The sequence below is a fragment of the Corvus brachyrhynchos genome, unplaced genomic scaffold (assembly GCF_000691975.1).
Source record: "Corvus brachyrhynchos isolate BGI_N302 unplaced genomic scaffold, ASM69197v1 scaffold47, whole genome shotgun sequence".
In the NCBI taxonomy this organism is placed as follows: domain Eukaryota; kingdom Metazoa; phylum Chordata; class Aves; order Passeriformes; family Corvidae; genus Corvus; species Corvus brachyrhynchos.
This window is the reverse complement of record NW_008239292.1, coordinates 113,483-132,259: the sequence shown is the minus strand read 5'-3', so window position 1 is coordinate 132,259 and position 18,777 is coordinate 113,483. Positions and strand designations below refer to the sequence as shown.

Below are 18,777 nucleotides of genomic sequence, written 5' to 3'. Positions count from 1 at the left end.
CCAGGGCAGAGGCAGAAAGCAGCGGGGGGGCAGCGGCAGCCGGGGACGCGGCCTCCGGGAACGGGAGGGCCCCGGGCTTTCCCCTGAGCCACCGGAATACGTGGTGAGGGTCCTTCCCAGTCAGATCGCGTGTTAGTAGGGTCCCAGCTCAACTGAGACTTCCTCTAATGAGCAAAGGCTCACCCACAGTGGGAGGACAAAGCCCGGCAGTGGAAGCGAATCCTCCGGGCAGCGACCGCAGAGCGGCTGTCCCTCCTCTGATGCCGAGAGGGAGAGAGGGAGACAGGAGCTGAGCCCAGCCCCTCACCCCCAGGCCAAATTCTCGAAGTATCTCTGCCCTTCCTCAGGTAAGACAGCAGCCAGCTGCACCCTTCCCCCTCCTCCTACTCCCGGACACATCTTTTGTTCTCTTAAGTATCAGTAGTTATTGTCTCTTAGCAACAAATGGGACAAAATTCCATGAGAGAAAGAAAAAAAAAAAAAAAAAAGAAAAAAAAATCCTAACCTTCAAAAGCATGTTGCATCACAACCACCCAAATAATCTCTTTAATTTCAGCAACTCTGCTTCAAAACCTCTCACATTTCTTCCTCTTATTTTTCACATCATTTATTTCTATCAAGTGATAGAACTCCGACAAGAATTTTGCAAAAGCTGCTCCCTTGTGGTAAGGCCAACTCTGGCGAACTAACAGGGGCACAAATAAAGTTGCAAGAGACTTTCAGAAATATTTACATACATACATAACAATATTTCCATCCTCATCTCGGGGAGAAGAGTCCGTAGAAGAGGATTTTGACCAACATCTTTCCTTCTTCCAAGGTAGCTTTGCCAGGTCAAAACACAACAAGCATTATAACGAGCCAAACTTTTAGCAAGGCAAGTGACACTTTACTGTCACCTTTGACCACTGTTAAGTGGGAGGTCATGGGTTCGTAGCTGAGCAAGAGACAAGACAGGACAAAGGCCTTGTCCTTACCTGATCTGATCTATTAGCACATGCCCAGGATAAATTTATTAAAAGCAAATCTGACTAAATTATGGTCTTTGCATTTACAACATTGACAACAATCTTGCAAACCTACCACCATTACATACCTGAACGAGATTTCAAAAGTTCTGTTTGGATGTAGTAACTACTACAGAGATGGAATAATCTACTGTTGGCAGCTTTTAGAATAACAAGCCAGGCTGGGCAGGGCTTAGAGCAACCCGGTCTAGTGGAAGGTTCCCTGCCCTTGGCAGGGGGTGGAGTGGTCCCTTCCAGCTCAACACGGTCTGTTATTCTCTGATTCTTTTGGGGGCTATTTTCTAACAGAACCAATGTCCAGGGCTGTTGCTAATTGTGTATCTTCAATGACTGGAGAGGCAAGATTCTACTGTCCATGTGGATGAGATCCATTTAAAATTTCTTTTCTCTAAAGCGTAAACTATATTAATGAAAATCTTACCTCAAATAATATCACCCACACTGTCCTCACAGTGCCCTGAAGTTACACACAGTAGGAGCTGTAATTTCATCCCTAAAATTTAGGTGGTGAAACACCACTGAAGTTACTGAAGGGGGCAGATAGAGGTGACAGCCATGCAGGTAACTGCACACATCACCACAGCTCCTCTTGCCAGGCAAGAATGCCAAGAATAGATGGGAATAGAGCAGGGAGCCCAGGAATGCTACCCCAGGCAGACTCTGCCAGCAGCCAGGAGTGGAGAGCAGCAGCAGGGACCTGTTCTAAGTGCTGAGCACATGTGGTGTGACAAGGCTTCCCCACAGGGATGGGACTCCTCATGGGAACATATGGAAGAGCCAGTGGGGACTTGACTTTGAGAAAATGAAAACAGCAAGCACAGGAGTCAGGGAGGAAGGCTGCTACAGTCTCAGTCCAATCACAAGGATTTTGGAGCCTGCAGTAAGGTCCAGGGCACTGGAGGAATTTGAAGCCAGGCTGGTACAACCAGTGCTTCCAAGCAAAGCTGTACTTTCAAGCTGGCAGCTGGCCAAAATGGTCATGTTTGGACTTAAGGTAATTATTTTCAAGCAATTTGGAGTCAAACAATTAGTGACATAAAACATCAAAAAATCCTGCTTAATGAAGCAGAAAATCTACTGTGGTACAGGAGGTTATGAGCAAATTTATCTCCTTTCTTCAGGGTCCAAGTGCAGCTGTGCTGCCCTGAAGAACAGAGCAGATGGGACAGAGGGAGTGCTGACGAATGAACCCAATTCCACCAGGGGAACAACAGTCATGCTGGATAAGAATAAAGAAGTTCTTGTTCTGCAGTCCTGGGGAGGGTGAAGAAGTCAGAGCAACTGGTAAGAGAGCACAAGTCATGGTGTGGCTTTCAGAGCACTGCATATTTTCACTTAGGGGCAGCTCTCCATAGCATCACTGAAGTTCAAGGACTTTTATCCATAGGCACTGGGACATGGGAACCAGGCTTATAAAAGAATGGAGCAGTTTCCTACAAATGCAACCATCCCTCCTTCTATTGTTACAGCTAACAATAATGGTAAAATGAATACTGAGGGGGTTGCCTCCATAAAGAGTTTAAACAAAGTAACAGCATCCCAAAACACTGTAGGAAAAAAAAAGAAGTAGAATAATTGACCATTTCGTCTAGATTCTAAAATATTTGTGAATAAATATCTGAGCCAGAAGGAAAAAGGAAGGACTGATTAGTCACTCTAGTCACTAATCAGCACAACCATGACCAAGACCTCCAGCAACCATCATCTCCTTCCTTTCTGCCTCATTTAGCATCCCTGTATTTCCACTTAGGGGAGGCATAAACACAAGGCAAAGGCTAACTTCAAATTAAACCCCACCTAAAGAACTCCTAAAGAACTCAACAGGGAACTAAGAAGGAAGATGAAGTTTGTGTAAAGACATCAAGGGCATCACAAGCAGGAGCCCAAAGACAACTGGGATGGTGCTATCACTGACAGGTCAGGTTGTCATTGTGCTGGGACCCACCATGTGCCAACACACAGTTAATCCAGCCTGACAGATGCTGAGTAGGAACAGAACTATCATAAGGCAAACAATTACGGATTTATTTGGTTTATTGAGGGAGCTGCAGCATGGATCTAGGGAAGCATCACTCATTGACTGCACTGCTAAAATGCCTCAGCACTTTGAAATAACTGACTTTCTTTCCCCTCTCCTCCAGTTACATATTTATGACAAAAATTTCCTCTCCTTTAGAGCAGAGCACTTTAGAGCAGGACACTTGCTGGGACTATGCCTGACAGCACACACACTTCCTAACAGGTTGCCCAGAGAAGCTGTGGCTGCCTCCAAGCAGATGTTCCCTGGCAGTGTTCAAGGCCAGGCTGAATGGAGCTTGGAGCAACCTGTTCTAGCAGAAGGTGTCCCTGCCCATGTCAGGGGGTGGGACTGGATGATCTTTAAGGTGCCTTCCAACCCAAACCATTCAGGGATTCAAGAACATCAGTGTGGGCTGCTCTTTTCAAAAAGTAATACGCCAGAAGAGGAAACTCCTCTGCCAGAGTCACTCAGTCAATGAGAAATCTGTCCCACCTGCTCAGATGTGGAAGGAAAGGTTATACACTGATCCTCACAGGCCCATCAATGACAGTTTCATAACCATCAGGGTTGGTTTGCTTATGTACATATTTACTCTCTGGCAGAAAACTATAAATATTCAAAAAGCCAAAGTATTAGCACAAAAATTACTGTTACTGTTTCCCAACAGGCCAGTTGAAAGCAAGCACTGCTGCTTGATGAGGCAAAACAACTCCTCAAATTCCCTGGGATCCATCCGGATGGGCAGCCAGAGGTGCTATGCTGCAGGAACTGCTGCTGCTGAAGTCTCTGAAGCAACACACATCTCAGGAGCCATCTAGGTTACATCTTTGAAAGCAGTCACAACACTTTAAAGTTGGGCAGTTCATCACAAAAATAGAATTTGGATCATTTACAGCCTTTCCCCCTCTTTTTCCCTTTTTTTTTCCCCTTCCAGGTAGATGAACCCAAACCCTAGGTTGTAAGGGTTGATTATTAACAGATTGCACCAGGAAGCTTCGTTAAAACATATGGGAATAATCTGTGGGATGCATATTATTTTCACTTCTTATCTTGAACAACCCTGCTTTGGTAAGAAGATTTAATAAACCCTAAACTCTGGACCCAGCCACTATTCTCCAAGCTGCAACTTTCAGTTCAAACAAACTCCATGACACTTAATGACAAGTGGTCTGTGGCCAATCCCAAACAGATTCACACCTGGAACTCTAGCAATGCCTTCAGTATTCGGCCCTACAATCCAGAATTTCAGACCAGACTGAGGCTTGTTTCGTAACACAGGAGTTTATTCTGAAACTGCTTCCATCTCTTGATATGGCAGAAGGAACCAGTAGCATCCTCCCAGGAGCAGTGTGAGAAAAGTCAATCACTTCCATAGCAACCAATGTGCCAAATTATGGCTCTTCTGCAATTAGGGCTGACCACAACGATTTCCCATTCCCTGCAGGTCAGTGGGCTTGACAGTGCTGGGACAACCACAAGGTTCAACAGTAAAACCATTTGTCAGATCACGGTTGGTTTGATTATTCCCTCTCCTTCCCCCCAGTTCGTCACTGTTCAATACAACAGAGGTTGGAGCAGGATCCTGCTGGCTATATTTGTTTGGGGTTTTGTAGGATTTTTTGGCTCAGCACCTATATTTTCACCATGAAAAATCAGAAAGCAATGCTGGTTCCTGCATTCCCTCTTAAACGGCTTTTTCTAACACCTAGGAAGTGTTTTGTTGTGTTTAGGAGAAACATGTGGATAGTGTAAAGTGAAAAACACACATTTTACATGATAGAGAGAAGCAGCAGCAAGCAGATGTCAAGCTCAACGATTCTTTAAGCGAAGGAAGAGAAAAAGGAGTGCTAAGATGAACACAAGCGCTGCTGCCATGGTAAATCACTCCCCTCCCTGTCTGTGGCAGCAGCACCACAGTGATTCCTAACTCAGTCAGGGATGGAAACAGACGCCTGCCAGCCTAATGTGCAACAAGCAAAACAGACACTCAAGATTTGTCTCCCAAAATTTCTGAAGAAGGAGTTAATCAAATTAAAAGATAATGTTGTAACAGACTTAGCCTTTGGAACAGAATGACAAGGTAATAAATTACATAAAATGCAACTGTGAGCATTAATCTGAGGCAAAAGGCCATTACCTGAAAGCACCATCCATCTCTGATCGTTTCCAAGAGGTTTTCTGAGCACTTAGAAGTCAAAACATGTTTTAGCTGCCATAAAAAACAAAAAGCAGCTCAAAGAAAGATGCCCTCCTGACCACAACTAAGAACCAAGAAGCCAGGACACCATTCACCACACAAGCAGTGCCTCTTGGCAGGAGTGAGGCGTGACAAAGCGGGGGAAAACCCCTACATTGCGGAAAAGGTTTGACAGTTGAACAACAAAGGTTTGAAGATCAATTCCTGCTATTCTATGTTATGCCCCTCGAAGAGCAATGATGGATGTGAGGCTGCTATCCCCAGCCTCTCTGCCTTCAGAAGGTTGACAAGAGGGAAAACACAAATGCCTCTTGTTGAACAGTGTCTGCAGGATTGGAGCAGAGATGAGGAGGGAGGAGGGATCAGAAACCTTCCAGACCCTCCTTATAAAGTCTCTGCTAAGTCACAGAGTCACAGAATGGTCTGGGTTGGAGGAGACTTTATAGCTCGTCCAGTTCCACCATCCACCTTCCACTAGACCAGATCGCTCCAAGCCCCATCCAACCTGGCTCTGAACATTTCCAGGGACCAGAAACCTGTGCCAGGGCCTCACCACCCACACAACAAGAGACAAGGAAGAACTCCTTCTCCAGCAGGGACTCTTCAAGTCAAGAAGTGCTGGATTGAAATCTGAATAACCTCTGCAAACACAAAAACATCTACAGAAACATAATTTGACTTGATGATCACTGTGGGTCCCTTTCAACTCAGCTTATTCTGTGATTCTGTGACAATTCTGGTAAAAAGGGGTTTTTCGAAGTCATGTAAAAGCTTTTTTGTCATCATCTTAGTTGCAACAACTATAAAATGTGGGGCAATTTCTGATTTCACGTAAGAACATTTAATTAATTTTTAAGTATCTACACTCTTCTCTATACAATGAATGCAAAAAAAAAAGGGAAATCATACCAAGCTCAAAAGTTTACTATGTGCTTGGTATTAGAACTTCCCTCAAAAGACACTCAGTATTGTGATCTTCTTTCTCCTTCCTCTGAGTTGGAACGTCAGGAGCACATCATCCCCCCCCCCCAAAGATGTCACAAGCAAGTCTTCTGTCTTCTCCCCAGCAGCAGGAGGGGCCGAGCGGTGGCACTGCAGTTGCTCAGGAAACCACCTCCCTGGAATGTGCTGAAATTTGCCTGAAGCCTTAAAATAAACATTTTGATATTGAGCAAAATTTCACCTCTTGGCATCTCAAACTGAAATAGAACATTAGTTACTCTGCATATATAGGAATGACTCTTTTCTTTGCTATTTAGTGTTTTAAACTGCTTTCAAGTGTGTAATTAATTACATTTTTTGTCAGGGATCACATTACAAACCACTCCACCTCCCCTCCACTGCCAGGCAGATCATCAGCCTAAATTTTTCTTTCTTTCAACTCACACCATTACTCTTGGAAACGTTTGGGATTCAGCGCTGTGTGCTATATCCTTCACAAGATGCACATGTTTTAGAAGAGGGTTAATGTAAGCCTAACACAGAAGAAAGGCATTGTATTTCCTTGGAAAACTGATTACAGGCAGTGCCCGAAGCTTTGCCATGATCCAGAGTAGGACTCTTCCTGCACCTTCCCATCAGGAGCTGGATGCTATGTCCCTTTTGGTCCCTGGTTGTTCACCACAACTTTGTTCTTTCTTTCCTTCTTTACCAAGGATCCTCCCCCAACCACCTACTTCTTCCAAGGTGTCATATCTCGAGCTCCTTCAATCCAGCTTTCCAGACCAGCAAAACCTCCAGCCCCCACATTACTGCTACTTTCACAGAAGAATCCATAAATTTGGGCAGTTTCTTCCATGAACAGCTTCAGAAATCCTTCCCTAGTGGATTCTATCCTCCCCTCTTCCCCTGCCTGTTCCACACTGCCAACATAAACCTGGCTACAGCCCCTGGACCTGGGCACACATGAAGAGAGGGGCTCCCCAACAGCTCCCTGGGAACACATTTAAGGAACCTGAGACAACCCAAATCCCCAACCTGCAGTTTCTACCTTGACTCCAAGACTGTGCTCTTCCCTGGCATGTACTGTTCTGTTTCTTATCCCGTTTCCCTATTCCAAGTACACCAGGATGGCACTTGGGGACACAGTTTCACAGCGGCCTTGGAAGAGCTGGGTTTACAGTTGGATTCGATAGTTCTCAAGGGCTTTTCCAACCTTAATGGTTCTATGATCCCACTGTGACAGCTCTGCTGTAGTCACTTTTTTCCTTCCTTGGTGATGCTTCATGTTCCTTTAATGACACTTCAAAGTAGTACAAAACTCCACTTTTCCTTTCAGATCACTAAACTATCAGCAAGAGAAGGAGATCAAATAGCAAAAAATGAAATTAAAGGAATTGCAGATCCCATTGTCAGAGCCCATTCCTGGGCTTGGCAGAAGTCCTGCCCTCCAAAGCTCTGGCAGAGGGGAGGCACATGTCTGGGTGTGGGAATGTGGAATTTATGTTTTTTTAAACTTACAATTCAATTATAGTTCTCTGTGGATGCAATTGTAATAAGTTTATAATTAGTAACAATTATAAACATGACAGTAGAAGCCATTCAGTTAGAAAAAAAGGCTGCAGCAGCAGCACAATTTTAATTGTAATTCATGATGATTGAAAAAGGAGCAGCACTTTTCAAGGCGACTGTGGCCTCAAATCAGGCATTGCCAAGCACAGGAACTGTCTTTTGATTTTCTAAGACAACATCTCATTCAGACACAATACATTCAAGAAAGCCCACATTCACAATCTCCACATTCAATTAATTCCTCCAATTTTGAGTACTCTACAAGTTCTTCTTCAAGCTCATCGGCCACAGAAATAAGCAACACCCTGATTTCTGTAGCTGATTAACTTGGCTACCGTAGCTACAGATTTCAGAGGCAGACGTCGCACATTTGCACCCCATTTGAACACATTAAACACTCTTTTTTCCATCAAAAGCCTATAGCGAGTATGGATCCCTTTGGTTCATAACCAAGGAAAGCCAGGGGAAGAAACTGCAGAATTCAGCACAGAATCCACCAAAACACTTGCTGCTGCTTTCAGCCTTCTCCCAGCACCTCCACAGCCTCCAGCCCTCCCCAGGCTGCCACTTCCAAGTTAGGAAGAATCTGGGAAATGATACCGAGCTGCAGATTCCAGGCGCTCACACGTGCTGGGTCTGCCGGGGCTTGGGAGGATTTAGGCAATGCCTGCCCGAGCTGACAGACATGAATGGGGCTGAGCCAGGAAGAGACGTGACCCACTTCTATTTATATTTCAACCAGAGGCCTCAAGCAACATGTATAGATTTCAGAGCAACTACTACAGGATCCATAAATTAGAAGGTATTTCTTTAAAACTAAAATAGAAGTAAAAACCCCAATATTCTTGGATGCAGCTAACAAGGTCCCACAGTTTTGCTTTAGCTGATTTAATGATATTTCTGAAATGGGGCTTTATTCCAGCCTCTCTGCAGACCAGCATTAAAAATTAAATTTAAAGCAGTATGTTTATAGGCTCATTTTTATCTTCTCAAAAGCAACTCTCTAGACCTTCTAAATTATTCTCAGGGGAGAGCAGCCACACACAAAATTGCAAGAAACAAACGTAAATGGGCAATTATCAGAAATTAATACTTATACAAGTTTCCAAGACAATGAAACTTGGCTAGGGAAGGTCCAACCAACCATCTAGCCAAAGGAGCCATATTATACATTTAAAAAATCTTTCTCCCTGTTGCCCCTGTTTGCACAGAGCCTTCGCATGCAGCTTACCAGGGCAGAATGCATCAACATCCAGCTTCTGGGCAGAGAGGGTTGGGGAGCCAAGCTCAGACTCTGGGATTCGAGGGCTCTCAACAAACTTTGCTTTCCTCAGAGGGGCTAAAGGAGAAGGAGGGGGAGAGAGAAAGAGAGGTCATGAGTAAGGGAAATAGCAAGCAACAGATGGAAGCACTTAACTAAATGACACTGTCAGACTCATATCAGGTTACCCTTTTTTTTTTTTTTTTTTTCCCCCCCACAAAAGAAAATTATCTGCATTCTTTACAAAGGAGATGGCTCTTGGTTAAACTTTCAAACTGCACAGGCTGACTTTAAAGTGTGTGAACACTGAGACACATTCCTGATACTCTAAAGCACTTCCTTTTCTCCTACTTTATGGAATTTTTTTATAGGAAGCAAATGAGCCTGCATTCAGCAACTGTGGAAAAGCAAAGATCAGAGAGAGGTACACAGAGCCCATCAGGTTTTAAGATACTTAACTGCAGATATCTGAACTGAACACATAAATGCTATGTTCAGTAATTGTTTCCTTGAACAGAAAATTTCAGTTTCAAAACAGTCTCAAAGTTAGACGAAACAGGTTTGGTGTTCAACACAAAAGAGCAGAGCAAAGCTAACACTGTCCAAGCCGAAAAGAAGCACTCCACTTTTATCCTTGCAAATCCAAAAGGATCAAGAGACTTAATAGAGGATGGGGAGAAGGTAGAAGTGTCTGTAACAAAGCAGCACTGACCACTAGTGCTAGAAAAATGGGATTTTCTCCATGTTTTAACAGTCTGAACTCTAAAAGAGATGAAATTCTGTACAACATGTTTGGAGTAAAATTAGTAAAAGTGGTTTAGTAAAAGTCTTTAAACATATTCCAGACCAGAGAAAGAGAACTAGAGAGTAAGTTACATGCAGAAATTGTCATATTGCATTTCCGAGTTAAACTCTCATGCTCATTACAATGAAAGGCTAATTTGAAAAGCCCCTCAGCAGCGATTCCAGGGGTCAGTGGCTTCTGCCCCTCCATTTACATGATTTTTATTTATTATTCCCTGTCTTGCAAATTAAATTTGGGATCTGAAACTAAAGACTGGGAGGTTGTTCTTTTGCATCTCCTGTAATAGAAGCTCAACAGGTCAGAGAATGACCTCTGAGGCAGCAATAAATCTCCTGGTTTCAGGGAGCTGCCGTGGTGCTGAGAAAGGCTGAGAAGGTCCAAGGATGGGGAGCCTGACAGACAATGCACGACCAGATCACTCTAATTGAGCTATACATTAGTGATCCCAGAAATGTTTAAGAAATGGGTGTGGAAAACAGAGATGAAGACTGTGGTATGGTTTTTCAATATAAAGTCCCCGTGAAGCAGAACGAAGGCAAAAATCAACCCCCCATCTCTGCACCAAAACAGGTGTGCTAAAATCTCTCCTCTCTTACCCCTCATGATCCATTCCAGGAGATGTGCTGAGGGAAAACAGGTACCACACTTCCATTTCACACAAGAAAATCCTGGCTGAGTATGAGACATACTTCCAGCACATTCCATGCAGGCCCGTCAGGGCCAGTGTAAGAGGAGCCATGCCAGGCAGGAGGAATGCAAGGGACCCAGGGAGATAAGGACAGCCCGGAGCCCCCTTCTCCCCCCATCCCACGATGCTCATGGATGTGCAGCCCCACTCAAACACACAACCTGATGCTAAACACCACAAGCCAGTAGTCAGTTCTGTATAATCCCCCCTGGAAAAAATCCCACGTGCGCACGCACGAGCACCCACTGCCGCAAAGTGGCTAACAGCAGTGAAAAATCATTCCCAGGAACAATCCTGTGCCAGATCCTGATGTAATGAAAACATTTTAATATTGAGAAGATTATTGCTATGGCCTGAAAATTGTTTAGAATAATTAATTCTGCACTGGTCAATCCTTTAATACTGCATTTGTAATTGCAGTTCTAATAAATGTTTTACCACAGTCTCAGTAACAGTTATTTTTATAATAGATATTAAAAATAGCCCGTCTTTTCTTTATCATTTCTGGCTGACACCAGGACCATATATCATCCCATGCACATGTGGCAGTGCTCACTGTGTTCTAAAATACAAAACTAACAGAATTTTCACAGTTCAAGAAGTGTTAATGACTGATGGGATTGTCAGCAGAAGGTTCTGCACTAAAGATTATTTTTAAAAAGAGGAAGGAGAATTTTAATAAACACAGAGGGCAATGTGATCACTACACCACTTGCTGTGTGGACATACAGGTCTGTGGAAGATGCAGGACCTGCATGTTTTGACAGATCAGCACTGAACAGTTCGCCTCTCACCTGTAAGGAAGGAATCAATCTCCCATTCCATTGGGTTTGATTTCTACATCTACTCTGGATCTCTTTTACTCCTCACTGAGGTGCCCACCGCCCCACCACTTCCCACCTTCTCCAGAGAACTGACTGATGACAGCAGAAGGGATCGGCTCATGGATCCATCAAGCTGATCCAGCATTTTTTCTCTTGGAGGCAATAAGGAACATCATGTCACCAATGTGGTGAAATCTCGATATACTGCAAGTTCAACCGTACGTATAATTTTAATGCATTTCATAGAATCACAAAACCACAGACTGGGTTGGGTTGGAAGGAATTTAAAGCTCATCCAGTTCCACTCCCTGCCATGGGCAGGGACACCTTCCACTACACCAGGTTGCTCCGAGCACTGTCCAGCCTGGCCTGGCATCTATTTTATTATGTTTTTATTCCCTCAAAAGCATGACTTGAGCCTTAAAAACACGCTTCCACCAGCTAAGACACACCATGTCACCATGGCTCACAGACAACAGTTTACTTTAAAAGGTTCAAGTCAACACAATCCTCTCCATGTAAATACAGGTGGGGAAAAGCCACAGAAGGAAGTTTCTGTTATTACAAATATCCTAAATGTGGAAAAGACAAAAACTCCTCCTACACCCACAACCCAATTACAGGAAAGGACGATTTTCACGTACAAGAATTAAGCACCTCTGACTCGTGTCCAAATGAAGATTATCCTAACAGATTCAGATTTGGGCATTAGTCTTCTACTGGAATAAGTAACAAACAGAAATATCATAAACTCTGAAATCTGGTTTGACACCCTTTAGCCACATGTTAACGGATAACACTGATCTTTTCATAAAAGTGACTTTTCAAGGCACAACAGTTTGCCTTGGTCCTGAACCCCTTCCTGTGAGCACAGGCAAATCTTATGATCAAAGCAATGGGATGAGCTTTTGGCACAAATTATAAAAACTAACAAAGGCATGAAACAATTATTTGAAGTATTCTGTACCTGCTCAGTCCTTTTGGCCTCTCATTCCTGTAAGGATTTTTCTGTATAAAACAGACCAACTCCAGGCCTCAAACAGCATGAAAATAGCCCTTCCTGTTACACAACTGCAGTTTTTTTAAGCAGAGAAAAATTATGTCTTCCAAGAACACTGGGAAAAAGGGTGTCTGCAATAACTAGTTATAAAAATATAATGGATTGAGTAAAGATGGCAGTCACCAGCAATGCTGGCTTTCTAGAACTGCAAAACTAGCATTTAATTCAGAAAAACATACTGACTACATGGAGCCTAAAGTCACAACCTTGTCCCTGGGGTCCCACCACCTGTCACCGATGAGAGCCCAGGAGCTGATGGCTGCAGCCCCTGCTCTACGTGCACCTCACAGGCCAGTCCTGTGCCCAAGGGCTCGATGAGAAACACAACGCTGGCATCAGACAGGAACTGACTTGCTACTGCTTAAGTAGGAACTTCAATTTCAATGGCTATTGACCATTTCAATTTCAATGGTTATTTCAAACCAATACTGCACATTTTTGGGGCCAGTTCTGTGGTTCTCAGTGAGATTAATCCCCACTGGTGTCCAAGCCAGCAGAGCAAAACTGAAAATCCTTCTGTCGATGCAAGTAAAATTCTCATTTGACTTTGCCAGCAACTCTTTCTGAGCAAGGCAAGTGATGCCAATTCCAGGGTAGGAATTAACCATGTAATGCAAAACACTGAGCAGGGCCAGCAGTCAGAAAATTTAATTAGCTGGCTCGTTTTATGACACTTGCTGTAGCACGTTGTCTGTCTTCCAGTGGGGACAAAGACTGTTCCCTGTGAGGGTGGGGAGGCCCTGGCACAGGCTGCCCAGAGAAGCTGTGGCTGCCCCCGCCTTGGAAGTGTCCCAGGCCAGGCTGGATGGGACTTGGAACAACCTGGGATAGTGGGAGGTGGGACTGGATGAGCTTTAAGATCCCTTCCCACCCAAACCAGGTCTGGGACTCTGTGATAAACTAACACTAGGGAAAGTATTTCATCAGTAACTGCAATGTCAGCAGCCTGACTTTTTAAGAGTCTCTTTAAAAACAGGGATTCAGAATACTGGGAAAGCTCTAATTCTACCTGGCAAACTGAAACAATCAGCCCCATTCACAATATCCCTCAAACTTGCATGCCCACACTAGTTACCACTGAGACTCCCCTTCCTGAGTCTGGATGAGCAGTCTGGGAGAGCTGTAACCCCTACTGTGACTAGGAGCTGCTGGTGGTTTATCCTTTTGAACATCTGTATGGAGTGCTAGGATCAATGCAGTGCTGTTTGTGATCAATGCCAAGCATCTACTCCCGCATCAAACCAAACCAAAATAAATCTGGATGTGTCTGTTCTTTTGGAATAACCACTGTATCTCTAGCAGCACTGTGTTCTCCTTCAGCCTACTGACTTCCCTAATTCTGTTGCATTTTCTATGACACCATTTAATTGTTATATAATTTATAGACGAGTTCGTATTTTAATTTAAAAAGGGTCTTCTTTACATTAAAAGGCATAAATAAAAGGAAAGTATCATGGATTAGCAGAAGGTTTCAGCTATGAAATTCAGTTAGAGCTCTGAAAGGAATGTTTACTAACAAGGGGTTATTAACATCTAGTGATCTGATTGAATAAGCTTTTATTTCAGCAGATCTGAATTCACACCACAATTTGACTACAACACACGCACACCTACACCTTTGTCTGTGCCTACACCCATAAAGATACACAGATTTATCTGTGTCCAAGGAAAATGTTGGAGGAAACAGCAACTCTTTACCCATTGCATGGATGATGGACTGATCCATCCCAGGGAACCTGGGACCCTCTCCGTGTACCAGCCCCTTATAAGAACTGGGAAAATGGACATTACTGCCCAAACTGCATCAACACAAACCACTGCAGCTTTTTACTCACGGACTCACACACTTCATCACTATAAAACACAAACACACATGGCCACATGCCTGGATTCTCCTGACTTGCTTCTATGGCAGGTCCTGGAAAGAGTCTGGCCAAGGAGCTTGGCTCAAAATCAACCCAGTTTTGTCTTCTCCCCATGTTAAACAGCTGAATTTCACCTATGCTTTGAACCTCCCTCTGCCATAAGAGGATGAAATAATGAAATTTGCTCTTTTCATGTAAAAATATTGTGTTTCTCACAGGTTGAAAGGGTGAAAACGTGCCAAAAATGATGGGCACATTTCATAGGTTTGGATTGGAAGGGATCTGGAAGATCACCTAGTTCCAACCCCCTGCCATTGCGTGTTTACCACACACTCATCTCTTGTAACTAATTCAGCTGAGGAGGAGCTGAATTTTGCATGTTAATATTGTGTTTTTAACTATCGTAAGCACAATTTTATTACAGAACGTTAAGGGGCTGGAATGGACCCTAAAGTTCATCTGTCTCAATCCGCCCTGGATGGGCAGGGACAGCTCGCACTAGACCAGGCTGCTCAAGGATTTACCCAACCTGGCTTTTAACATTTCCAGGGATGGGAAAGCCACAACCTTCCTAACTGTCACAGCCTCTTCTGTAATGTAAGTCTGGTATTTGAATTAAATCCTCGAAATCCTGCCCAAGTTGTCCTGTGTTGGGAAAAGACAGAGTCACGGTTTCAAGAGCAAACTTTGGAAACCTGGATTTAAAGAAAGCAAAAGTGGGCGCTCAGTGCACCCTCCATTCCCACCTTTCACTCATCCCAGCTCATGCCAGAGCCTGACTCACGTTTGGAAGCATCCCAGCAGCTCCACAGTGCTGTTCAGAGCTGACTTTACTGAAGTCTCCCTCAAACTAAAATGTTTTTAGTGCTGCAGAGTTATTGATCCACAGAGCTCCTGGAACAAATAACTGTCACATTCAGCACAGCTGGACAAAACCCAGCACATGGGAGGTGGAGCTTTGGTCCTGCCTCTGGCCCAAAGGACCCTTTATTTCGCTTAGGTAAGAGCCATAAAGAGGAAATTACAGACCCCATGATTATTTTTGCTGTGGCACTAATTCTGGAATCCTAGAATGGTTTGGGTTAGAAAAGACCTTAAAAAAAATCATCCAGTCCCACTCCCTGTCATGGGCAGGGACACCTTCCACTAGACCAGGTTGCTCCAAGCTCCATCCAACCTGGTCACGAAAACTTCCAGGGATGGGGCAGCCACAGCTTCTCTGGGAAACCAGAAGACATCATATACCAGCTGTGTGTAATTAGGATTTTTAGGTATAAATTTTTTTAAAAAATTAAAATTAAACCAGTGACAATACATACAATGAAGGTTAACATCCTCTTTACGTAATCCAGCATTATTTTACAGAATCCATTGTGTAACAGTTTTTTCCTCTTCTATTATGAGAGACTATAAAAGCTTTTTAAATTACATTCCCCAGCCTCTCTCCTCTCATCCCACGATATCACAGCAGTGAGGGCAGGGCAGCACAGAAAAGTGGTGAGAACAATGTGTTGTCTGGAAACATCACACTTGTTCCGAAACTTTCAGAAAACATGTTTAGTTTAGAAGATAAGGCCCTGAAACAAGAAAATTGAAGGAAATGAAGGTGGAAAGAGGAATAGAATAAAAAAGAGCAGGAAGAGAGTTCATCAAGTTGGTGATGGAAGAACAGCAATAGGAAAGGAGAGCTCAAAACAGCAACTACATTAATTTAGAAGTTCTTCTTTAAACTGTAGATGTCTGTAACATGAAGGTTTTGCCTATTACTGCCTCTGAAATTTACTTTTTCTTTGAAAAAATGAGGAATAACCTTCTCCAAAGCAGTGGATTCTGCAATCCCGTGGGACCACAGAAACCTCTAGGAACATTCTTTCCTCCTCTCTGTCTCTCTCCAGACGAACAAGGCACAGAAAATACCAGGAAGCCACTCCACTAAAGTTACAAAAAGATGTTCAGTGACCTCAAAAAGGAATGAGTCTTCTGAAAAAGTATAATTAAATCAAATTATTACTTATCTTACCAAAATTATTGCAAACCCTCCCAAATAATTGCTCAAAATGGTCTTCTGTCTGAATAGACATCCCTACTCGATGTTCAAGGGAGAAAATCACCCAGTTTTGAAAGCCTTGTATGTATCTTAAATATATGTAGAATAAAAAAAATACAGACTTCTGTCTGAAGTGTTCAGTAATGGCAATACAATGATGCTTACAATACACTTATATATTCAGAGAGAAAATAATTCCACCTAAAATACTAAATACTAAAATACTGGCTGCAGTCTGCACTTCCGAAAGGAATTCAGCTCAATTTCCATTTTGCTTATTACTATGCAACAATTTTCTGTCATTTAGAGCAATGGAATAGTGATTTTTTTAATCGAACTTATCACTGCTGGAGACACCAACCAGCAAAGTGCCCTCTGCCAGCTCAGCCCAAAGGGTTTCGTTTTGGAGCATCCCAGTGTCAATCTCCTGAGCAGATGTGCCCTGGAATACTCTGGCAAGCCTTAGGAAGAAAGTTGCTCCTATTAATCATCTCAGAAAGAACAAAACACCCTCACTTTCCCTCTAGATAAGGCTTTTTTCCCAACGTGGGCTGACAACAAGTCTTTGTCCATGTAGGCGAAAGCTTTGAGGAGAAAGAAGTTATTTAATTAAACAGACATGGCAGGAGGAGGAGATGGGACTTTTATCTTCCCATCCAAACTTCTCAAGTGGTTTTGACTCCTGGGAGCTGTTGCACAGTGTACACTTCTCCATGTCATTTCCCATTGATAATTCTTCTTTTCAGCATCTTCTGAAGCCTTTTACAATTGCCGTTTTTAGCAGAAATCCCTCATCTGTGACTCAAGGTAGAACCCTGTGCGTGAGACGAGGAAGATGAAAGTGGAGAAAGTAAGGCAGCACCACTTGCTCCAGCTTTCTAAGTCATCTTGTTATGAAAACAAGCAATAAATTTCTGTTGCAGTCAGTTTTCAAGTTTCAGACTTTGTCTGCATTAAAAAGAAATTAATAGAGTGACTGCAGAGCCAGGACTACAGGATGAAACCACATCATCAAAATTTTAAGCCTTCGTAAGATCTGCTCAAATACCCCCAAAATCCTCCCAAATGACAGAAATAGGGTAGAGCTGGAGGAGAAAGAATTCCTCAACCTCTCATAACCCCTTTTCCCAACAGTTTTATTTCATTAAATGTTAAATTTAAAACAGATGAGAGGAGAACGCTACAAAACACGAGTGCTGAATTGCATCATTCCCGTTCAATCTCCTACTATCCTGGAGTTCCTTCTCTATTCAGTGACTCAGATATTGCACTGGCACTAAAAAAGAGGAAAACTATCCAAAAAGAACCTGGATATACTGTAAAGGACATTTAGTCTATAGAGAGCAGCAAAGAGCTCTGTCACTTTAATCAAATTACAGGTAACCCTGGTAATTCACTGGTTAGAAAGAACCTGTTACACCAATTTCTAACAACGCTCAAGATTTCAAGCTGAACTTTAATGACAGAAATCAGAAACTAATTAAACATCTACTGAAGCAAACACATTTTCCTCTCTCTTGCATGAAGCTGACAGAGCTCAGGGAAAGCTGCCCAGTGCCCCCAAACAAGGGGCTTGTGTCTCATGGGGCTTTTTAAAATGGTCTATGCTGAATGTGTCAGGCTGTTGAATCCTTTCCGGACACTGAAAAAGCTTAATTTAGCTCAAGGCACTAGAAAAAGAGAAAAGATATTTAACTGATGATTCTTCCCACAGAAGAAGAGAGCAAGTGCAATACAAGCACTTCTGAAATGCAGTTTATCTCCCGAGTGTTTTACTCTCTTGCACAGCTCTTCCAGAGCAGCTTTAAGGCCCCTTCCCACCCAAATCATTCTGCAACTCTATCATTCTCTCCAGTTTTCTTTACACTGGAGAGTGTACACAGGAAGGTATCCCTGCCCATGGCAGGGGTGGGAACTGGATTGTTTTTAAGGTCCCATCCAATCCAAACCATTCTGTGACTCTGTGATTAACTCTGCCCTTTGGAACTCCTTCTATTAACGTGTTCCACATACACACCAGGCCAATGGGTCTGCAGCTTCCCAGAGCTCCCTCCAAGCCCTTTTTAGCACTTGATGCCACAACAACCACCTTTCAGCTGCCTGGTGTTAAGGGAGTTATAAATGAGCAGTTCTCCAGCAAAGAAGTCATTCAGCATCCTTGACCAGCTCCTGCTCCTCATGCCTCGGCGCAGTTTGCTTTCACGAGCTGCTCTGGCTTCGCTGCCATCCCAGACAGACTGAGCTCTGCCATCTTGTCTTTGCAGTGCCTGTACCCACACAGTGGGTACCCACTGCCTCTGATTCTGGACTGATTCTCTGCAATTAGAGCAGTAAAAAATTAAAACCTGCACTAGGGGCTGGGAAAGGAACTGAAAAAGAACAACAGAAAGGAATTATTCACTCTAGACAGCACTGCAAGACCAGTGCTGAAGTATTTTACAAGCAGCCAAGAATGATCAAAGGTAGGTATC

The 18,777-nt window shown here is 43.4% G+C and overlaps 1 protein-coding gene and 1 long non-coding RNA gene across 2 annotated transcripts in view; one reads left to right on the top strand and one right to left on the bottom strand.

Annotated features, from left to right (window-relative positions):
* TANC2 (tetratricopeptide repeat, ankyrin repeat and coiled-coil containing 2) overlaps positions 1–18,777 on the bottom strand; it is a 164,910-nt gene that overhangs the window by 97,587 nt on the left and 48,546 nt on the right. The gene's annotated exons all lie outside the window — the stretch shown is intronic.
* LOC108448247 lies at positions 7–8,975 on the top strand. Its single transcript, XR_001864056.1, has 3 exons — positions 7–347; positions 2,150–2,312; positions 3,716–8,975. It is a non-coding gene; the product is annotated as an uncharacterized LOC108448247 (long non-coding RNA).